This window comes from Hyperolius riggenbachi, chromosome 6, assembly GCF_040937935.1.
Source record: "Hyperolius riggenbachi isolate aHypRig1 chromosome 6, aHypRig1.pri, whole genome shotgun sequence".
In the NCBI taxonomy this organism is placed as follows: domain Eukaryota; kingdom Metazoa; phylum Chordata; class Amphibia; order Anura; family Hyperoliidae; genus Hyperolius; species Hyperolius riggenbachi.
This window is the reverse complement of record NC_090651.1, coordinates 320,065,151-320,079,494: the sequence shown is the minus strand read 5'-3', so window position 1 is coordinate 320,079,494 and position 14,344 is coordinate 320,065,151. Positions and strand designations below refer to the sequence as shown.

The 14,344-nt window shown below is 47.0% G+C and overlaps 1 protein-coding gene and 1 long non-coding RNA gene across 3 annotated transcripts in view; one reads left to right on the top strand and one right to left on the bottom strand.

Moving 5' to 3' along the window:
* Window positions 1–2,165, bottom strand: part of LOC137521720 (achaete-scute homolog 2-like) — a 116,177-nt gene extending 114,012 nt beyond the window's left edge. The window contains exon 1 of one of the 2 annotated variants that reach the window (XR_011022186.1): window positions 2,120–2,165. The gene's annotated coding sequence lies outside the window, so the exon portion shown is untranslated. Of the gene's footprint in view, window positions 1–1,114; window positions 1,632–2,119 lie in introns of those variants that run through there. The other variant, XR_011022185.1, reaches the window with a different exon arrangement.
* The window catches only part of LOC137521722 (uncharacterized), a 152,162-nt gene continuing 139,700 nt past the window's right edge, over window positions 1,883–14,344 (top strand). The window contains exon 1 of the long non-coding RNA XR_011022187.1: window positions 1,883–2,271. This is a non-coding gene — a long non-coding RNA (uncharacterized lncRNA). The remainder of the gene's footprint in view (window positions 2,272–14,344) is intronic.

Below are 14,344 nucleotides of genomic sequence, written 5' to 3'. Positions count from 1 at the left end.
CACCTGCGCAGTAACACGGAGCTGCTCGTGCACGGAGGGAAAAGCAGAACTGAAGTCAGAACTTCCTTTCTGCTCTAAAAGATACCCAACAGCATAATAACCTTTAAAGAAATAAATTTCTTTGTTACAAATCCTGTAATAAATCTGCACTGTTTCTACTTCCTGTTTTCATGGAAGCAGACATATTGTTACTATCCTGTGCTTTAAAATTAGCTTATCTGCCATGGCAGTCAGGTGACACAGGGGAGAGATCAAATTAGTGATAACTTGTGATTAGACACAAATGAGGGTGAATTCTCTAAATACATACAGGGCGCATTTCTGTTTCCTTCTGTCCTATGCAAGAGTTCAGGTCCACTTTAAAGGAGAACTGTAGTGAGAGGGATATGGAGGCTGCCATATTTATTTCCTTTTAAGCAATACCAGTTGCCTGGCAGCCCTGATGGTCTATTTGCCTAAAGAAGTGTCTGAATCACACCAGGAACCAGCATGCAGCTAATCTTGTCATATCTGTCTAAATTTGTCAGAAACACCTGATCTGCTGCATGCTTGTTCAGGGCCTATGGCTGAAAGTATTAGAGGCAGAGGATTAGCTGAATAGCCAGGCAACTGGTATTGCTTAAAAGGAAATGAATATGGCAGCCTCCATATACCTCTCACTACAGTTCTCCTTTAAGGGTTAGGCACCACCAGGAGATGGTTAACAGTTAGGCATGCCTAGAGGGAAGAAGAAAATTTGGGTGCCGGAAAGAAACAGAAGTTTGGGCGCCGCCGCCTGCATACAAATGTCTTCTATAGCAGGAAATGTAGGTGCCTGCTATTTATCATTTTAGAGTTTATGGCAAAAAGCTAAATATAAGTTATAACAAAAACGATATTTAGCTTTTTATGGCAGGTTTGTGGCGGTTAGTGAAGTATCGGTATCATTTCCAATATTTTACTATCATAATTTGCACTTCTTCTAAATAGAAGAATATATGTAAATGTGCTGATATTCTGCTAGCAGATAATTCGGGCACCCAGATTTCCAGACGCCCTATTTGCATGTAGGCCCACATCCAGGGCCGTTTATTGTAGGCGTCTCATTATTGTACATATGATAGTTTGTATTTACCTTGCTGGAGTGTAGACAGCCCTGTGCGTCTGCAGTATCACCCGCGGCCACAAGGGGGAGCTCCCGACATAACGATGCCGTCGCCTCGGCTGCCATACGAAATGATGGATTGCTGGTTGATCCATGACGCGCCCCTAGTGTATCTACGAGCCGAGCATGTCGCCATTCCTGTGTACAGTACGACACGTCCGCCTCCTCCGCCCGCCGATCTGTCCGCGGAGGTTGTGTTACCACGTGATACCTGAGTAGCGCTGCTGTGACGTCACCTAGCCGGTGGGCGGGGCTTAAGGCGCGCACGTGCAGTCGATGTACCCTCACTGCTGGCCAAAGTACCTTATATTAGGCTGGTATTTATCATTTGGCAACGTGATCCCACGCGTATTGCATATAATATAGTTTACCTAGGTAATTTGGTAGACTAGACTTGTCATTGGCAACTCTGCGCGTCTGCAGTATCACTGGCGGCCACACGGGGGAGCTCCCGACATAACGATGCCGCCTCCTCGGCTGGTTTATCCGTGACACCCCCCCCCCCCCCCCCCAGTATGTAGGCGGAGCCTCGAACCTATATCTGTGCGGCCAGAATGTTGCCATTCCTGTGTAAAGTGCGACACACCAGAAACACGTCCGCCCTCCACCGATGATCTCCCGCGAAGGTTGTGTTACCAGGTGATACCTGAGCAACGCTGCTGTGACGTCACCTTTTCGGTGGGCGGGGCTTAAGATTAGCACGCGCAGTTTTTGTACGCTCCACCCTCGTCATAGTGAAGTCTATATGTATCATTTGGCAACATAATTCCACCCTTATTGCATATATCGTAGTTTTTGTTTACTTTGGTGTATCCCGCGGATCGGCAATATCTCTGCCGGCCACAAGGTGGAGCTCCAGTCCAGACATAACTATCCTCGGCTGGCAATCCTCGGCTGATTCCTGCTTGCTCTGTGACACGCCCCTAGTGTATAGGCGGAGCCTGGACCCTGTTGCGTACCCAGAATGTCACCTACCTGTGTAGAGTGAGACATGCCAGAGACACGTCCGCCTCTTCTGCCCTCCGCCGGTGGTCTGACCGCGGAGGTTGTGTTACCAGGAGATACCTCAGCAACTCTACTGTGACGTCATGGTTCAGATGGGCGGGGCTTAAGACGTACTAGCCAAAGTACTTTATATCATTTTATATATTTTTACTGTATAAGAAAAAATAATTTAATCTTATTTTAATAGATAACACATATATATTATATCATATATTTATACTGAGAAAAAGATGTATAACAATCTTAGGTACTATTCCGTTAGCCGGGCCCATCCACTAGGTGGCGCTAAGTAACGTAGAATGTAATCCCCCCTCGGCCTGCAACATCCCAGCGGCGTTAATTACTATTCCCCCTCCATGGATAGTAGGAAAAGATGTAACTCTGCTGCCAGTGATCGCTGGCGAGGGAGGTTACATTCGACATCACTTAGCTCAGTTGTGCCCGGTGTTCCGACGTGATAACCTACTCGTCGAATTTGCCTACATCCACTGTCAAACGTATACCAGGAGGATTAGGGTTGGGGGAGGGGAAGGGATAGTAAAAGTCTATGGGATGTAGGTTAGTTCGACGTGTAGGATAAAGTGTTGGAGCACCGGCTAACGGAGTTTTAGCGCCACCTATGCGCCCGGCTAACGGAAAAGAACCCAATCTTATATTAATAGATAACATATATAATATCTTATGGCATGTATTGTCAGTCTGTAGCAGCTTGAAGGGAACCTAAAGTGTATTAAATATTGCCAGTTTAACTTACCTGGGACCTCTTCCAGCCCCCTGTCCCTTGCTGTCATTCTATGCTGCTCCAATCATCTGCTGTCCCCCTCTGAATACTGTATGCCCTGCCATGTGCCTCCTCCATCGCGTTCTTCTGGCCAGGAGCTTTCTGGGCTTGCACAATAAGGGAAATTTGGTACTGGGGAATTGTGCAGGACAGTCCAATAGCCCTCAACTGTCCCTCTTTGGGAGCCCTGTCCCTCCATCGGGCTTTCCTCTTCATTTGTCCCTCTTTCAGGACTTTGTCCCACTTTCTATGTAAATATATGTATTTCTCTATTTAAAAATGTGTTTGATTGACTCTAAACTTTATTCCCAGCCTTGAAATTGATATATTTCTCATTTTAAAATGTTAATATGAAGGAAAATGAGCCAGGATAGAAAGGACCAGTGTTGTTTGAATTATAAAACAACATTTTTTAATAAAATCTTTATGGTATGCGTGACTAGGGGTGTGACAGGGGCGTGGTCATGGGTGTGACAGGGGCATGGCTTAAGTGCCCCTCTTTCTTATCTCAAAAAGTTGGGAGGTGTGCAGTCCTGGCTACTGTAGCGTGATTGAGGAGCCGCAGGGCTGCACATGCGCATTGGCTGCGTCATCCATATTCCGAAGGGGGACAGCAACTGAATGGAGCAGTGCAAAATGATGGCGAGAAACCAGGAAGACTTAAAGTGGACCCAAATTAAAAATACAAGATTTCAGAAATAAAATCTACTAGCCAACCCGCGTCGTAGCATACGCCGCATCTATCTATCTAATAGAGCAGTGTTTCTCAACATTTTATTAGTATGTACCCCTTTTAAAACCCTGTACTCGCCAAGTACCCCCTAGCATAGTAAAAATTATCGCAAGTACCCCTAGACAAATGTATGTATGTATCATATTACATGATAATTGGTTCTAAACAAATTCCAAGCATTTACTATTGCTTTTATTTAGCTAAAATATTAATTTGGTGTTGTTTAAATGGGATTTATCATTTTCCAAAACTCTAAATTTGTTATTCTTCGTTAAGTATAGCAAGTCTGAGTACCCCCTGGAACCATCAGAAGTACCCTCTGGGGTACGCGTACCGCACGTTGAGAACCTAGGTAATAGAGTACGTGCCTCAACCTTGAAGCAAGAAGAAGTAGGCTTTCCATGAGAAAATGTATGCGTGCTCAAACACCAAGTTTAACCCTAGCAAGTCTGGCTTTGCAAATCCGGCCTAATTGGCTATGCATTTGCTTTCGCATGCCAAACTATGCAGGGTCAAAAAACCAATACTGCAAAGTGCTCTCTCGCTGCCTGGGAACCACAACAGCCACTTACCTTAACGTCCATTGGGTTCTGCTACATGCGCATTAATTTTCTCATGGAAAGCATTTTGTGCAGTTTGTATCCTTTGGAGGCAGGTGGTGGATGGCTTGCTCCGGTGGTGTGAACCCTGGAGTGAGTGCGCCTGTCCTCCCCCCCCCCCCCCCCTCTGGAGTGCTGTATGTGAGCCAGCCCTGAGCTCTAAAGCTCGGGGTGACCCATGCTTCTCTCCTTTCTCATGTGGTGCCCCCAAATTAATGCGCATGTAGCAGAACGCAATGGACGTTAAGGTAAGTGCCTGTTTTTAATATTGGGAGGTGGGTGCAGACGGCTCTCCCCGGCGCTGGCCACACTTGGAGGGGGGGGGGGGGGGTCGTCCACGCCACCCAGCCTCCCCCTCCGGGGTGCCGCTGTGGTTTCCAGGCAGTGAGAGAGCCTGGGACCCTGCGGTCCCCCCAGTTGTATAAAAAGAGGGCATTGAGAATCCACCCCGTGGCGCTCCTGGAGGCCTGGAGCACACCAAAAACTGCTAGCAGATCCGCAAAATGCTAGCAGATTTTGAAACGCTTTTTCTTATTTTTCTGTAGCATTTCACCTAGCATTTTGCGGTTTTGTAAAGCGTTTTTGGTGTAGTAGATTTCATATATTGTTACAGTAAAGCTGTTACTGAATAGCTTCTGTAACAAAAACGCCTGCAAAATCGCTCTGAACTGCCGTTTTTCAGAGCGCTTTGCGTTTTTCCTATACTTTACATTGGAGGCAAAAACGCCTCCGCAATCCAAAAAATGCCTCACCTCGGGAGTATGCGTTTCAGCAAAACGCCTCTCGCTCTGGTGTGCACCAGCCCATTGAAATACATTACCCAAGCGTATCCGCAGCCGCAAGTGGATCGCAAAACGCTGCCGAACCGCTCTGGTGTGCACTAAGCCGGATAGTGCTAATGTAGCAGGGTGACTGCTTTGTGGTATTGGTTTGTGCATGCATTTGCATGAGCATTGCCTCATGAATAGCCAATTAGGTCAGATTTGCAATGTCAGACTTGCTAGGGTAAGGCCTCTTTTCCATGGACTGTGAATAGGCAGTGACATGGCTCTCAAACTCTCACAACTGCTCACTGCTGCCTGGTAACTGCTCGCTGCTGCCTGGTAACTGCTCGCTGCTGCCTGGTAACTGCTCGCTGCTGCCTGGTAACTGCTTGCTGCTGCCTGGTAACTGCTTGCTGCTGCCTGGTAACTGCTTGCTGCTGCCTGGTAACTGCTTGCTGCTGCCTGGTAACTGCTTGCTGCTGCCTGGTAACTGCTCGCTGCTGCCTGGTAACTGCTTGTTGCTGCCTGGTAACTGCTTGTTGCTGCCTGGTAACTGCTTGTTGCTGCCTGGTAACTGCTTGTTGCTGCCTGGTAACTGCTTGTTGCTGCCTGGTAACTGCTTGTTGCTGCCTGGTAACTGCTTGTTGCTGCCTGGTATCTGCTTGTTGCTGCCTGGTATCTGCTCACTGCTGCCTGGTAACTGCTTGCTGCTGCCTGGTAACTGCTTGTTGCTGCCTGGTATCTGCTCACTGCTGCCTGGTAACTGCTTGCTGCTGCCTGGTAACTGCTTGCTGCTGCCTGGTATCTGCTCACTGCTGACTGATAACTGCTTGTTGCTGCCTGGTATCTGCTCACTGCTGCCTGGTAACTGCTTGCTGAGCACACAGCTCAACAGTCCGTGGAAAAGAGGCCTTAAACTTGGTGCTTGAGCACGCATACATTTTCTCATGCAAAGTACTTCTTCTTCTTGTTTGAAGGTTGAGGCACTCTATTATATATATATAGATTTCTAAATTATAATAATAAATAGCAGCCTTTTTCAGCTGCATGATGACAAATATAAAATATTTTACATTTATTGGAGGAACCCCTCCCTTCCTTTCAAATTGCCGGGATTTTTCCGGCAAACTGGTGGAGTAGATGGTGTCTGGCAATGGAAGAATTGCTAATGGCTGCCCCCAGTATAATCCTAGCTATGAAAAGAGAAGGGTGAAAAGCATGCACTGAAATGATCATAGGTTTGAAGGAGTGTTTATTTATCTTTGTATGTGTCAGAGTGGTGCAACTAAATATTTTTAATTAAAAAAATGTTTGGTTTGGCTCCGCTTTAAGGAGGCTGGAAGAAGCACCAGGCAAGTTAATCTGGCAAGATTTAATTCTATGCACCCTTTAAAGAGAACCCGAGGTGTGTTTAAAGAATGTTATCTGCATACAGAGGCTGGATCTGCCTATACAGCCCAGCCTCTGTTGCTATCCCAAGCCCCACTAAGGTCCCCCTGCACTCTGCAATCCCTCATAAATCACAGCTGTGCTGTGAGGCTGTGTTTACATCTGTAGTGTCAGTCTCAGCTGCTCCCCCGCCTCCTGCATAGCTCCGGTCCCTGCCCCCGTCCCTTCCCTCCAATCAGCAGGGAGGGAAGGGATGCAGGTGGGGACTGGAGTTCTGCAGGAGGCGGGGAGAGCAGCAGACTGACACTATACAGATAAACACAGCCAGCTCTGACAAGCTGTTTGTCAGCAGCTTGGCTGTGATTTATGAGGGATTGCAGAGTGCAGGGGGACCTTAGGGGGGTTTGGGATAGCAACAGAGGCAGGGCTGTATAGGCAGATCCAGTCTCTGTATGCAGATAATATTCTTCAAACCCACCTCGGGTTCTCTTTAAATTGTATGTAATACATTTCTTTCTTCAACTACATAAACAATAGCTGTTATTGTGGATTCATCATTATGGTGAACTATGTTTATACAGGTGAATTTTAAGGTGGCCATTAACGATACAATCCCACTGCCAGTCGATTGTTTCCAGTTGAACAGCAGTGATCAAGAACAATCTGTAATGCATTTAACGACTGAATTCTAACCAAACTGATCAAATAGCTGGGATTGATCCAAAAAATGGAAGAATTCAATTCTTTTTATTGCATTGGTTAGTAGGAATTTGGACGTTAATGGATATGACCTATCATTTCCAATCAATTCCTGCAGCGATTGGAAACAGTCGGACTGTACCTTTAATGGCCACCTTTACATAGCACAGTCCACGTTTGTTTATACAAGGACACTTCAACTCTCACCTCATTACTATCTGTTTTAGGCCAGTTTTACACACCGGCGGCTGAACGGCACGCTTGCCAGGTAGTTTAGGCTGCAGGCGAAAGGCAGCGTTTGGTATTACCCCGTGTGTCATCACTTGACCTGCAGTGATGTTACTTGATGGCAAAAAAATACGAGTGGTTGTGTCTGAGCATCACTGCACTCAGATATAACTCCATATGAAGGCTACTTTTACAACAGCCACTGGGCAGGGCTTAAGGTGAATCTGAAGCCGATTTTAAAATAAAAAACAGATACTTACCTAAGGAGAGGGAAGGCTCTGGGTCTTAAAGAGTAACTGTCAGGCTGCAGAAGCTAATTTAAACCTCTATTCTCCTGTGTTAAACAGTTTAGAAGGAAGCCAAGAAGGCATTACTGAAGATAAAAATCTCTCTTACCTTTGATGTGTGCTTATCAGCAAAGCTGTTAGACCCAAGCAGGACGCAAGCCGCATACTATACTGCAAAGCATTCTGGGGCCCTCCCCTCGGCTGCTAATGAGACGTTACAGCAGCTTGTAATCAGTCCAGCGCGTAGCACTGATAAATCTCCGGGCAGAGTACACTGCAGGAGTCAGCTATTGTTCCTAGCCACATGGCTAATTAATATTCACTGCACACTGTGTTACTCAGTACGAGCTTTTCTGTGATCAGGAAGCAGGCAGGACATGACGACACATTTGGCTTCAAGAAGACAGAAAAACATGGAACCTGCCAGCGTACGAGAGAGAACGGCGCCGGAGACTTGGGCGCAGGACACAGCCAGTATATGGCTGATCCTGCTGCCGCACAAGTCCGGGCCGTGTTAATTACTATTCCCCCTCCAGGCCGACATGGATAGTGGGGGAATGAAATAATTCGGCTTCCAGCTATCGCTGGAATCCGAATTATTGTTTTAAAAGCAACTTCAGGTCCGTCTTCTGACGGCGCTGAAGTTACTCCCTGTGCCTGCGATAGCCGTAGTTCCTATTACGGCCTATGGTGGCGCCGGCTGCACCCAAGTCTCCTGCGCTGCTGCGCCCAAGTCTCCAGCGCTGGATTTACCGTGTTCGACCTGCCATGAGCTGTCAGGAGCATCAATCTCTGCATATACTATATAAAAATTCTGTGAAGTACAAACGTGGACAGTGAAATGCATATGTAATGTAAGTACAGCCAATCTTTAGCTACTGATATATGTGTTTATTTTCTCTGAGACCTTATACCTAACAGCTCCTCTTTAATGAGCGTTCCTGTTCTCCTCCTGGTGTCCTCGTTTCCCCACATGGTCCTCCATTTAGATCTTCCGCCCCGGGAGACTTCCACAGTCTTCAGAAGCGTGCAGGCTTCCTAAGAATGGCGGCTCTGTACTACGCATGCGAGAATGCGCCAGAGAGGGCGCAACTGTGCACAGTACGAAGCAGCCCCTCTCTTCGGAAGCCTGAACGCTTCAGAAGATTGCCAAAGCCTCCCGGGGTGGGAGATCCAAACTGAGGACCCTGCAGGGTAATGAGGACACCGGGAGGAGAACAGGAAGGCTCAATAGGACCCAGAGCCTTCCCTTTCCTTAGGTAAGTATCTGTATTTTAAAATTGGCTTCAGACTCTCTTTAAGGCCTTCAGCCTTCCATGGAAAAGGGGCCATTTTCTGGCTCACCATTTGTTTCCTTATCTCAGGCTGAGCACCCTCTTGCGTTTACAAATCGCAATTGCTCAGAATCTTTCTTGCATCTTGTACAGCACTTTTAGAAGTAATTTTTTAAGTGCTTGCATTTGCAGGACAATTGCAATTGTGTCTTGCAAAAAATGTTTGTGTAGTGAAATCACAGGAAAATCGCTTTTGCACAGCGATTGCAAAGCAATTTTGCAGCATGTGTATTAGAGCGCAGTCACTCCAGAAAAGCTGCAGAGCTTGCGATTGCGATGTGTCAAATCACAATGGCTTCCGTAGGTTTGCCCCTATTGACTTGTATTAGCAAAGTGCATCTAAAAGCGCACTAATGGGCCATAGCCCTTAATCATTGCGGGTTCAGTAGTATCACATTGCAGACCACAGATCCAAGATGCGCAGCTACTGCTCCCCAAACATATCTGGCAGTTCTTGAGAACGAAGAATAAAATTGGGCGCCACCATTGGAACCCATGTTAAATTCTATGAAGATTGTTGAGGTGCCATTGACTGCCATTCAATCGTGCGCTGAGCGTTACCACTCGGCAACGCGTTGCAGTCTCTACACAAACTATAACCAGTGGATCCCCTGTATAGGGAGTGATGCATTGGGATTAGAGTGCTATACAACAGACTGCGTTCCAATCCAAAAATTGTATCAAACTCGATTTTCTGATGTTTTGGAATTTTCAGTGGCACCATAATTATTAGACAAATGGGCACGATGTGATTTATTCCTAAACACAATTGCATTGTTTGCTGCAGTTTTCCTGCAATTTTGTTTCGGTTGTTGTCTATGGAAGCGCAGGAAAATCACATGGCAATCAGAATCGTTTATCTGGGTATTTGCTCCTTTTTTCCACCAGTTCTGTGCACAGCTAGCTTAGAAACACAAGCAACTGTCAGATAACAGGCTGTGTGCAACAGGCAGAAGCTGGTGTGAATTTTTAAGTCTGTGCTGCTGTCCACATCGCTGCTTTTAGGACAATGTCAATTAAACACACAATATTTGTATTGGCTATTTTTATCTAAGACAAATTGTGCTTTGCGCTGGAGGTTTGTCCTCTTTTACCTTTCCTGGTATTGGAATTCATGCCCCGTACTGTCTGAGTAAACACAGGCTCGGAGTGCTGCCAGCAGCGCACAGTATAAAGGCTAAGCGATCCTAGAGGGAGTCTGTCTGTTCTGTATGGCATGTTCTGCAGGGAACAGGGCAGGTGCTTTGCTCAGGGGGCTCTGGGAAACAATTGCACGGCCGTTTTTTATTAACAACGGGGCCCCCAGGCAAAATAAAGCTGGGGCCCCCCTGACAAACACCTCCAAACCAGAAAGCAGCATGAGGGGCCCTTTGTTGCAGCCAAATTCCCCCCTCCCCCGGCCCGAGTCGGCTGCTGTCCCCCCTGCCGCCTCCGATAACCACCCAACTGAATTGTGTTCCTAGGGCCCCTGCAGAGTTTTCGGCAGCGAAGCGTCTCACCTGTTCTGGTGAGTGTGCGCCTCTGTCAGTCTATGACACCATGTATTCCCAGACTTCATCCTTACAGAGGCACGACTTCTCCGTGACCCCGCATGTTATTACGTAATATGCTGAAGGTCACAGAGAAGATGTAGCCAGTGGTGAATGAAGATGGAAGTGCACAGAGCCACACTGACAGAGGTGTGCACCCGGGTGAGATGCTACGCTGCCAAAGACTCTGCAGGGGCCCCAGAGAACACAGTTAATTTTGGGGGGAGGGCTCCTACATGTTCTGGGGCCCTGAACAATTGCATGGGACCCCTCCACCCCCCATAGGTGGCATAAAATTAGGCATCTTTGTTTCTACCCTCTGGGACCCCAGAGCCTGCTAGCAGAACTCCCAGGTCTGTCTCCCGCCAGTGGATAGTGGTCTCTGGGGCCCTTCAGAGAATTTGGAAGCGAGGAACTCACCTGTCCTGGCTCCTCCATCAGTCTGCATGCTTCCTGTCTTCATTCCCGCCATCACCTGTTTTCATTGACCTGTGCATGTAATTCACGTACCATGTCACCGGATCAATGAAAAGACGTGGCCAGCGGGAATGAGATGGGGAGCATGCAGACTGATAGAATAGTACGATTGCCGGGATAGGTAAGTCACTCAGCTGCTGAATTCTCTGCATGGGCTCCAGGACCACTATACACCTTGAGCATGTTTGCAATGCTGAGCGTGATTTTCAGGGTCAATGGGCCCCAAGAGTACTTTCACAGTAACAAATTGTGTTACGTTTTAACTGACACAGTTTAATGCACCGTGTTGTGGTGTGATGCAAAGTCTATGCTCAGTTTACACCTTGTCAGTTTTAATGTGATGCAGCCGATTCCAGAACATGCAGGGCGTTGCTAGAATTGCACATGTCGACATGTGGTGCACATTGGTCTGTTTCTTGTTTGCCTGTGTTACATCACATGCCACTGCAAATGCTAATATTGGTTGCCCAGTGTGTGCGGTATAATAACACAATTCAGGGCAGCACCCGAAACTAGCACAGACGTGCTGACCTGTGAATAGGCGGTATTTTTATTATTATTTAGTATTTATATAGTGCTATCATCTTCTACAGCACTGTACAGAGTACAGTATATTGTCACTTAACTGTCCCTCAGAGGGGCTCACATCCCTGTCATAGTCATATGCCTATGTATGTATTGTATAGCATATGTATCGTAGTTTAGGGCCAATTTGGGGGGGGGGGGGGAGTCAGTTAAAGTAAACCTCCGGAATAAAAATCGACTCAGCAGCACTGAAAGGCCTTGGTGTTTCTTTAACAGTTTCACAGCATCAGAACTTTGTTTCTTTCATACAAGCCTCATTTTTAGCTGCACAGATGAAAACTGCCCGGGCTTTTTTCCCCTGATGCTGTACAAAGCATGATGGGATTTCTGATGTTGTTCTCGTTCTGCTGTTTTGGTGCAAATTTTTTTTTTTTACATTTGTAATTTGACATTTGAAGCCTAGCGTGTGCAGCTGGGAAGGGTAATCAGGACACAGGACAGTTGGAACTGTGTCTCCTGCTCCTTGTCACCTCCTTTCAACCAAAAAGATGGCTGCCCCCATGACAAAGATGGCAGCCCCCATGAATCACAAACATTTGCCTGTTCTTTTAAAACAGGGTGGGTAAGAGATTATATTACCTATCTATTCTAATTAACATAACTAATGTAACTTGATGACAGTATGTTTGTTTAGGCTGAAGTTCCCCTTTAACTTATCTGTATGTTTTTGGGATGTGGGAGGAAACCGGAGCGCCCTTAGGAAACCCTCACAGACACGGGGAGAACAAACAAACTCCTTGCAGATGTTGGCCTGGCTGGGATTTGAACCGGGGACCCAGCGCTGCTAGTCGAGAGCGCTAACCAAACGTCACCATTTTTCTTCTAAAGGATAAGTTAACTTACAAGTATATTTAAGCAAAGGGGTGTGTGGGGGGTTGGTTGAGTCAATAATGGAACCTGTAGTATTAAAATATAACTGAACTTATCACTTTGAAAATACACCATGGCCTGACCACGTAGGTCCAGATGAATCAGCAACTCAGAACAAAGTCCACTCCCAAGGGAGAGAGGGCACCAGGGCTGGTGCAAGCCCCAATGAGGCCCTAGGGCAAAGGTAACCCAGGGCCCTGGGCGCTACCAAGCCCCTCCCCCCCCCCGCAGTCGGACCCCCCCAAATGCTCCCGGGGGCCCCTGTGAAAGGATTACAACTCACCTGTCCTGGGGCGATGCTCCATCTGTGCTTCCTGTCCCCATTCGCGCTGCCTGCATCATCTCAGTGACAGTGCACATTATTACTCAATACCATACGCTGGCTCTGAAGAAGATGCAGGCAGCGTGGATGAAGACAGCAAGCACAGATGGAGGAGCGCTCTGTGACAGGTGAGATTTAATCCTTTCACAAATCATACAGGGGCCCCTCTGAGCAGTCATGGGGAGACGGGGTGCCAGCATTCTGCATACCTCCCAACTTTGTGAAATAAGCCACGCCCCTGCCACATCCTTAACCCCGCCCCATTACACCCCTAGTCACACATACCATAAAGATTTCATAAAAAATATGTTGTTTTATAATTCCAAACCACCCTGGTCCTTTCTATCCTGGCTCATTTTCCTTCATATTAACATTTGAAAATAAGAAATAAATCAATTGCTTACGGTATACTGTATTTACATAAATCTGTACATCAGTCCTGAAAGAGGGACAAATGGGGAAGACAGAGAGAGGGACAGAGGTACCAAAGAGGGACTGTCCCTCCAAAATCAGGACAGTTGGGAGCTATGGCATTGCGGGCTCGGCAGCTTTTGGAGGTCCTGTGGCAATTGCCCCCTTTGTCTGACTCGTAACGTGGGCCCTGGAGGGCATGACATAACACTTAAAGGTGGCACATGACAAGCACCATTTTTAGCATCCTGGGCACTCAATAGCACATTTAATATGCATGCCTATAATGGGGCTCATTAATAAGAAAAAAAATTAAATTTTACCTCTTTTTACATTTATAGTAGAGATTTCCCCCTACTTCCATGGCCTGCCTAACTGTAGAAGTTTCAGGCAGATAAGGACTGATGTAATTATTTTATTGCGTACATTAGGAACAAGGAAGAAAAAGTGGTGCTTGGTTCCCTTTGAACCAGCCCTTATATCTCACTGAGACATACCAGACATTAGGCCTGTAGGAGAGCAGAGAGAATCACAAACAACAGGACGTAAAAATAAAACTTCTGCCAACAGCTCCTAGGCTGCACTATTTACAAACTCACTTCTCAGAAAAAGGCAGGAAAATCGCTGCCACCACTGCATGGCTTGTGCTCCACACTCCAGCCCCTGTCATTTCTGCAGTCACTCTCTGTTTAACCACTTCAGGACCACAGGCTTACACCCCTCTAGTGACCAGGCCATTTTTCACAATAGAGGGCTGTGCAGCTTTGTTAGCTAGCCGCACAGCCCTAGAACTAAGCACATTAATGAAGTTTTCCTCCTTTTATTGCCCTTCATAGGAGACTCTAATCACTGCTGCTGTTGTTTTTTTTATTATTACAAAAAGGGTGGCTTTTCCCTCCCTCCTCCCTCCCCCCTTAGCCATCCTAAATTGCTATAGGATGAGCATCAGCCTATGAGAGGGCTTCATTCCCCAGCCGCTCTGAGCGACAGCTGAGTGTCCCCGCACAGCGATACAGGAGATCGTAGCGCTGTACAAATGTAAACAAAGGGGATTTCTTTCCCCTTTCGGCTGGAAACAGTCTGCTAGCCGCGATCACGGCTAGTAGGCTGATCACCGAGTGGAGCGCGTGTTCCCTGCTGAACTGCAGCTCCAGGACTTAACGGCAGTCGGCATTAGGCGGTCGTTA